Raw genomic sequence first — 9,037 nt, 5'->3', positions numbered from 1 at the left:
TAGACCACAATATGTCCCTAGTGAGCCTCTAGTTGACTAGCTCGTTGTGATCAACAGATAGTCATGATTTCCTGGCTATGGACATTGGATGTCGTTGATAACGGGATCACATCATTAGGAGAATGATGTGATGGACAAGACCCAATCCTAAGCCTAGCACAAAGATCGTGTAGTTCGTATGCTAAAGCTTTTCTAATGTCAAGTATCTTTTCCTTAGACCATGAGATTGTGCAACTCCCGGATACCGTAGGAATGCTTTGGGTGTACCAAACGTCACAACGTAACTGGGTGGCTATAAAGGTGCATTACAGGTATCTCCGAAAGTATCTGTTGGGTTGGCACGAATCGAGACTGGGATTTGTCACTCCGTGTAAACGGAGAGGTATCTCTGGGCCCACTCGGTAGGACATCATCATAATGTGCACAATGTGACCAAGGGGTTGATCACGGGATGATGTGTTACGGAACGAGTAAAGAGACTTGCCGGTAACGAGATTGAACAAGGTATCGGTATACCGACGATCGAATCTCGGGCAAGTACAATACCGCTAGACAAAGGGAATTGTATACGGGATTGATTGAGTCCTTGACATCGTGGTTCATCCGATGAGATCATCGTGGAACATGTGGGAGCCAACATGGGTATCCAGATCCCGCTGTTGGTTATTGACCAGAGAACGTCTCGGTCATGTCTGCATGGTCTCCCGAACCCGTAGGGTCTACACACTTAAGGTTCGATGACGCTAGGGTTATAAAGGAAGTTTGTATGTGGTTACCGAATGTTGTTCGGAGTCCCGGATGAGATCCCGGACATCACGAGGAGTTCCGGAATGGTCCGGAGGTAAAGAGTTATATATGGGAAGTCCTGTTTTGGTCACCGGAAAAGTTTCGGGTTTTATCGGTAACGTACCGGGACCACCGGGAGGGTCCCAGGGGTCCACCAAGTGGGGCCACCGGCCCCGGAGGCTTGCATGGGCCTAGAATGGAAAGGGACCAGCCGCAGAGTGGGCTGGTGCGCCTCCCACCCTTGCCCAAGGCGCAACTAGGAGGGGAGAGGGCAAACCCTAGGGCAGATGGGCCCTAAGGCCCACCCCAGGCGCGCCTCCCCTCTCTCCCCCTCTTGGCCGCCCCCCCAAGTACCATCTAGGGCTGGCCGCACCCCTTGGGGTGGGAAACCCTAAAGGGGGCGAAGCCCCCCTTTCCCCCTATATATACTTGAGGTTTTGGGCTGTCATAGACATGAGAACCTCTCCCTCTTGGTGCAGCCCTACTTCTCTCCCTACTCCTCCTCTCCCGCGGTGCTTGGCGAAGCCCTGCAGGATTGCCACGCTCCTCCATCACCACCAGGCCGTTGTGCTGCTGCTGGATGGAGTCTTCCTCAACCTCTCCCTCTCTCCTTGCTGGATCAAGGCGTGGGAGACGTCACCGGGCTGTACGTGTGTTGAACGCGAAGGTGCCGTCCGTTCGGCACTAGTATCTCCGGTGATTTGGATCACGACGAGTACGACTCCTTCAACCCGTTCTCTTGAACGCTTCCGCTTAGCGATCTACAAGGGTATGTAGATGCACTCTCCTTCCCCTCGTTGCTGGTTTCTCCATAGATAGATCTTGGTGACACGTAGGAAAATTTTGAATTTCTGCTACGTTCCCCAACAGTGGCAGCACTTAGTTCTGCGTTGGTGAGAATACTTGAAGACTAGATTAGGTGCCGGACGCGTCTTTTCATTTGCTTTCCATAGTTGGCTCGCTTTTCCTTAATCGAAGTTTGCTTTTGGAATTCCTTGCTGATATGACCCCCTCACCTCTCACTGCATTTTTCTGGCTCGGATTTGCTTGTGTTCTCTCTCTTGCATGCCTCGCAAGGGGGCTAGGCAGGTGCCCTCGCGAGCATTTTTCTCCCTTCTCTGCCTTCTCGCGAGCCACCCTTGTTCGGGCCCAAAAGCCGGTGTGCTTCTCCTAGTCCGTGCCCCTAGGGTACCGCGATACAAAGCGCCAGGTCAGGGCCAGGGTGAACGACGGATCTTTTAACGCACTTCCTGATGAGTTTTTGCAGTTCCCGAGTGAATGCAGGCCACCAAGGCAAGATGGACACGAGGACATGAGCGCCTCGCGAGGAAGAGATGGGCGACGGGGGCTCCACACCCCTCCCCATTTATAGCAAGAGAAGGCCAACCGACACCTCCCACGATCGCAGGTAACGATGGTTTTCCTTGCATGTCGCAGGGACTTGTCAAGTCGTGCAGTTGCCGAGGCAGCATGGGGAAGCGTGGACGCCCACGTCCGATCAACCGCCACGTGTCAACCGAGGCCGCAGGCTTTTAAGGCCCGCGGTGATCCGTACTTGACCCTTGGCTTCGCCGCGAAGCCAAGCCCGAGCGCACCTTGGGCCCGGGGGCTACTGTCGGCGTTCTGGGAACGGGGGTCCCCAAACTTGCCTGCATGCGGCCTGCGGTGTGGCTAAGCCAGCAGGCCGTATGGCCTATCTTCATCAACAAGGCATCCAAGACCCTCGCGAGGAGCCAAGCCTCATGAGGCGGACGACACGAGACCTCCTCTGGAGTGGCCTAGTCAGGCAGGCTCACGAGGAGCAGATATATCAAGGCGAGGGGAACCTCACGAGGCTCGCATGACGTGAGCCATGACGACTGACACCAGGCGGGCGCCAGCATGCGTAGCATCCTTGTCTCCTCTTTGGTGCTAAGAAGGCCAGCGCAGGCGAGGAGTACCGAGGCATCAGGCAAAGGTTGTCATATCGGTGCAACAAGACCAAGACCAGAAGGACGGCAAGACGGAGGTCATCATGGAGCCCAAAACGACATCACCGCCAGAGCCTTTTGCAGGCGGAGACCACCTTTGTTAGGATGGCTTGTACTAGCTGTCCCCTTCAAATTTGCCCGCCATTATTGGCTCCCTTCCCGCTCAATATTTGGGGAGAGGACCAGGGCCTATATAAGTAGAGCTAGCCACCGCAGTAGGGGAGAGAGCAGTTCATCCAGCACTCACCCATACAAGTTAGCCAAGCACAAGAACACCTCAACACGAGGAGGATGTTCTTCCCCTTGTATTGTTCATCATCAGCCTAAGAGGCAATCCACCACCACCACACTGGAGTAGGGTATTACACCACAACGGTGGCCCGAACCAGTATAAATCTTGTGTCTTTCTGTGTTGCGAGTTCGTCGAGTTCGTCCGCGAGATCTTAGCGAGCTAGGGCGTAGATTGGTGGGAGGAAAAGACTTCGCGTGCACCCCGGTGTTCGAACCTTAAGGGTTTGCCGGAACCCCACATCCGACATAGGTCTCTAATATTTGCTCCTTTTCCAGCCCTGAATCTCAGCTGCCGGCATTCTCCCTCTTTATGTAAACCTTGTAAAATAATAGAGACTAGGCATAAGTATTGTGACATAATTTGTAATAACAGCCCATAATGCAATAAATATCGATATAAAAGCATGATGCAAAATGGACGTATCTACTCCCCCAAGCTTAGACCTCGCTTGTCCTCAAGCGAGAGCCGAAATCGAAAAATATGTCCACATGTTTAGAGATAGAGGTGTCAATAAAAATAAAATACGGACATGAGGGCATCATGATCAGCCTTAGAACAACAACATATATATATATATATTGTCATATGATCTCTTATGCTTAAGTAACAATTCAATCGCAATTTCAAGTATGAATCATAAACATCATTGAGAACCAACAAACTCTAATCTCACTCATTGAGGCAATTGCAATTTATCATAACATAGGAAAGAATCAATATAAGAGCTTTTCAGCAAGTCCACATACTCAACCATCTTTTAGTCTTTCACAATTGCTAACACTCACGCAATATTTATGGGTATGAAGTTTTAATCGGACACAGAGAAAGATAGGGGCTTATAGTTTTGCCTCCCAACATTTTACCTGAAGGGTAATGTCAACAATAATAGTTCATGAAGACTCACATCCAAATAGCTATATATATCAGGATCTTTCCAACACATTGTGCTTGCCAAAGGATTGAATGTAAAAAGGAAAGGTGAAGATCAGCATGACTCTTAAGATAAAAGTAAAATATAGGCCCTTCGCAGAGGGAAGTAGAGGTTGTCATGCACTTTTATGGTTGGATGCACAAAATCTTAATGCGAAAGACCGTCACTTTATATTGCCACTTGTGATATGGACCTTTATTATGTAGTCTATCGCTTTTATTTCTCCCACACCTTATGGAATAGTGCTATCTTTACTGGCACGGTGTTAATTGAGGAGGAATTTGCACTTGTTACTAAATTTCAATCCACCCAATCTGCCCAAATATGGACCCTGGTAAATATATATGGCCCCTGTCAAGGTGACTCCAGGATTGACTATACAAGCTGGTTACTTAATATTAATATTCCCCCTAATGAAGACTGGCTCCTTGTTGGGGATTTCAACTACATCCGTAGCCCAGCTAACCGAAATAAACCTGGTGGAAACATTAATGATATGATTACTTTCAACGATTTCATTCAAACACAGGGTCCGATTGAACTCCCTCTCAAAGGCAGAACATTTACCTGGAGTAACATGCAGGAAGATCCATTACTAGAACAATTGGATTGGTTTTTCACCTCAACTAACTGGACTAATACATACCCCAACACTATTGTAAAGCCTCTCTCTAAACCAGTTTTAGACCACATACCATGTGTAATATCCATTGACACAAACATACCTAGAAGCAACCTTTTCAGGTTTGAGTCTTATTGGATCCAACATCCTGGTTTTATGGACTTAGTAGATGCCTCCTGGAACAAACATGTACCTTCAGATAACTATGCCACAATAATTTCCAGGAAACTGAAATCTCTTAGATATCAGCTCAAAAAATGGAGTAAATTTTTTTCAAAACTAGCTTCGGCTATTGCTAACTCTAATTCTGCACTGGCTGACCTAGACTCTCTGGAAAACAAAAGAAATCTCACAATCCAAGAGAGTAACTTCAGAAGAATTCTCAAAAATCATTTACTCAGATTATTGGAGTATCAAAAACAATATTGGAGAAAGAGATGTACTATCAGATGGGCCAAATTTGGTGATGAGGACCCAAAGTTTTTCAAGGCCATGGCATCTGAGAGGTACAGAAGGAACAATATCCCCTCTCTTCAACTAGACAATGGCACCACAATTGAAGGGAAAGAAGCATTAATTTACCAAAGTTTCAAACAGAGATTGGGGACCTCAGGAGAATATCAAATGAAGTTTAACCTTGCAAACATTATAAAAAAGAGGAATGATCTAGACCAATTAACAGTTCCTTTCTCCAGAGAGGAAATTGACAATGTCATTAAAGAAATGCCAGCAGACAGAGCTCCAGGTCTAGATGGCTTCACAGGAATATTTCTTAAGTCCTATTGGCATATCATTAAGGAAGACTTCTACAAATTATGTGATCAATTCCATGCTGGAACTTTAAACCTTGAAAGCATCAATGAAGGATACATCACCTTGATCCCTAAAATTGCCTCCCCAGCTACAGTCAATGACTTTAGACCTATCACTCTACTTAACTGTTGTCTCAAAGTGATCACAAAGCTACTAGCTAATCGTCTGCAAAAGCTCATTCTGAAAATTATACATAGGAATCAATATGGATTCATTAAAGGCAGAGCAATCCAGGACTGTCTTGCTTGGGCATTTGAGTACATATACCAGTGCCAAAACTCCAAAAAGAAGATTGTGCTCCTTAAACTAGATTTTGCTAAAGCATTTGACACCATTGAGCATGATGCAATGCTGGAAATAATGAAGCACATGGGATTCAATGAAAAATGGCTTTTATGGATCAAGTCATTGTTTTCTTCTGGTAAATCTTCTGTCCTACTGAATGGAATTCCGGGCAGACAATTTATCTGCAAAAGTGGGGTTCGACAGGATGATCCACTTTCACCCTTCATTTTTGTTCTTGCGGCTGATCTCTTGCAAGCAACCATTAATGATGCCTTCAGACATGGTCTACTTCATTTACCTATCCCTAGGCAAAACCAAATTGATTTCCCTGTCATCCAATACGCTGATGACACTATTATCATCATGCCTGCCTATCACGATCAAGCTCATACAATGAAAAACATTCTCACCGACTATGCAACTTCCATTGGCCTCAAAATTAACTTTCATAAATCAACATTGATTCCAATCAACTGTGGTCATGCCCTAAGTAAAGATATTGCAGAAATCTTTGGATGTACAATTGGAAAGATGCCATTCACATACCTTGGATTACCACTTGGTACTTCAAAACCTTCGGTCCAGGACCTAATGCCTATTGTCTACAATATGGAAAGAAGACTCACTTCTACATTATCTCTGATGTCCTATGGATCCAAACTTTCCTTACTAAATACGGTCATCACCTCACTTACTATCTTTACACTCTGCACGCTAAGGTTTCCTCCAAAAATCCTTGAGCTCCTAGACAAACTAAGAAGGAAATGCCTATGGACAAAGAAGACGAAACAGGGTGAAAAATGCAACTCTTTGGAGGCCTGGGACAGAGTTTGTAGACCAAAATAGAGTGGAGGGCTTGGAATCATTAACCTTAAACTGCAAAGTGATGCTCTCCTTCTAAAATATTTACACAAGTTTTACAACCGTCTTGACCTACCTTGGGTAGAATTGATCTGGTCCACATACTATACCAGCAAAATACCACATGCCTCAGATCCATGTGGATCATTCTGGTGGAGGGACATTCTAAATCTTACTCCTATTTTAAGAGGAATCTCCAAAGTTACAGTCAACTGTGGAAACAATGTTCTCATGTGGAAAGATCTGTGGTTGGATGACATTCTTTCTGATACACATCCTAGAGCATTTTCTTATGCGAGAAATGAAGATTGCTCAGTCCAAGACTTCTTAACCATAACATCCCTGGAACAAGCATTCTTTCTGCCACTATCTTCACAAGCACTGCAGGAAGTACAAGATATGCAAGGATTGGTAGCCCACATTACTTTGGACAACAACCAAAATGCAAAAGATATATGGTCTTACCCTTGGAAAGGAACCGATTTCTCTGCAAGAAAATACTACAAATTCTGCTTCAGGAATATGAAGGCCCATAAAACTTACCACTGGTTATGGAAATCAAAAGTCTCTGCTAAACTCAAGGTCTTTGGCTGGCTTATGTTGTCTGACAGATTAAACACTAGAAACATGTTAAAGAGAAGACACTATAACATTGGTACAAACCTGAACTTCTTATTATGTGGCCAAAAAGAAGAAGACATTGATCACTTGATCCTAACATGCCCATTTAGCAGAAACTGCTGGTCAACCTTTGGGATAGACCCTGGAGATCAGGCCACTAGATTGTCCTGGCTAGAGCAAGCTAAACTTATTTGGGGTAGGCCATTGTTCATGGAAATCATTCCTCAAGCATCCTGGAGCATTTGGAACGAAAGGAACAATAAACTTTTCAGAAATATAAGCCCCTCCTACCATTCCTGGCTAGCCAGATTCAGAGAAGAGTTTAGTCTTCTTCAATATAGGGTTAAAGACAACAAGAAGGAGTTTATCTTCTTGCTTTTAGACTCCCTACCCTCTGATTAATTGTACTATTTAGATCTTTTATACCCTCACTCCAAAGAGAGATGGGGGGAAACATGTGCATGATGTAACTACTCCTTGTAAAAGTGCTATAATTATTAATATATATGACAGTGGGAGCCTCTCCCACTGTCCCAGTTCCTCAAAAAAACATTCGTATTTATGTCCAGTGTGGTAGTTTGCAAAGCAAGTACCACCTAGGCTCCTCCTTTTGAGCTGAAAATTTGTAAAGATGGTCTACTTAGTAACTGATCATCCTCAGCCAAAACTCACGCCCATTAGCCATGTACATTTCCCGTACCACTAATCAAACACTTGGCTGCTAATTCATGTTTGAGCATCAATTGGTCTCCTCGTGAGAATATTATGTTGTAATTTTGTTCCTAGCACCTACCTGGGGAGTGCCCAACCCACTAGACATGCCTAGGCTGCCCAGAACACATGGAAACGCCACGGTCACGCGGTGACCACGCGGCGGGCATGCGAGTTTACGCGCTCTAGAGTTGGGGGCCTCGGCCACCGCCCAAACCTCGACGTATAGCCACCAAACCATGTATTTATGATTCAATAGGTACTTATGTAACTATAAATGCTTTTTGGAAAAAATAAATAGTAAACTATGAGGCAGCTGCAGTTCAAATTTGACCCGCTTCCTGCTGAATCGGCGGGAATTTGTCTTTTTCACCAGAGGTGGATCAAAACTTTTGACACCCAACCATTTTGTCAATTGTGCATTAAATATGTTCTAGTATTTTAGAAAATTGATTTGGTCCAATTTTGCAACAAATATATGGTAGGTCCTTCACAAAAAAACTCATTTCGAGCACTCGGAAAATGGAAAATGTATTTTCCGTGCAAAGAAAATGAAAACTCCCTTAGGCAACATTGTTTAGAATTCCAAGATGCACCCTTGTGCACAATATGAGATCATTTGAACAAACTATGCCATGAATGTGGCCATAAGATTGATCATCTGGCTTGAAAGGCATTGATCTCCACACATGATAGCTCGTTTCTGAGAACACTTTTTTAAAATAATTGCCGTATTTCAAGTTTATTATTTTCCCTGGTAACTTGGCCACATATATTGACACAATGCGAAGGTTTTGTAATTTTTTGAATTTTTTATGCCCGTTTCAAAATGCGGTCAAAACGGCGGGAATGACCGTTCCTAGCTAGTGGTTGAATCTTGGAATTTTTTTGGTGTTTCTCTGATTAAATAGATACTTATGTACCTAGAAATGATTTTTGGAAAAAATAAAGAGCAAACTATGAGGCAGCCACAGTTCAAATTTGACCCACTTCCAACTGAATCGGTGGAAGTTTGTCTTTTTCACCAAAGGTGGATAAAAACTTTTCAAACCCAACCATTTGGTCAATTGTGCATTAAATATGGCCTAGTATTTTAGAAAATTGATTTGGTCCAATTTTGCAATAAATATATTGTAGGTCCTTCA

Source organism: Triticum aestivum, chromosome 7A (genome assembly GCF_018294505.1).
Source record: "Triticum aestivum cultivar Chinese Spring chromosome 7A, IWGSC CS RefSeq v2.1, whole genome shotgun sequence".
NCBI lineage: Eukaryota > Viridiplantae > Streptophyta > Magnoliopsida > Poales > Poaceae > Triticum > Triticum aestivum.
This window is presented reverse-complemented; position numbering follows the sequence as displayed.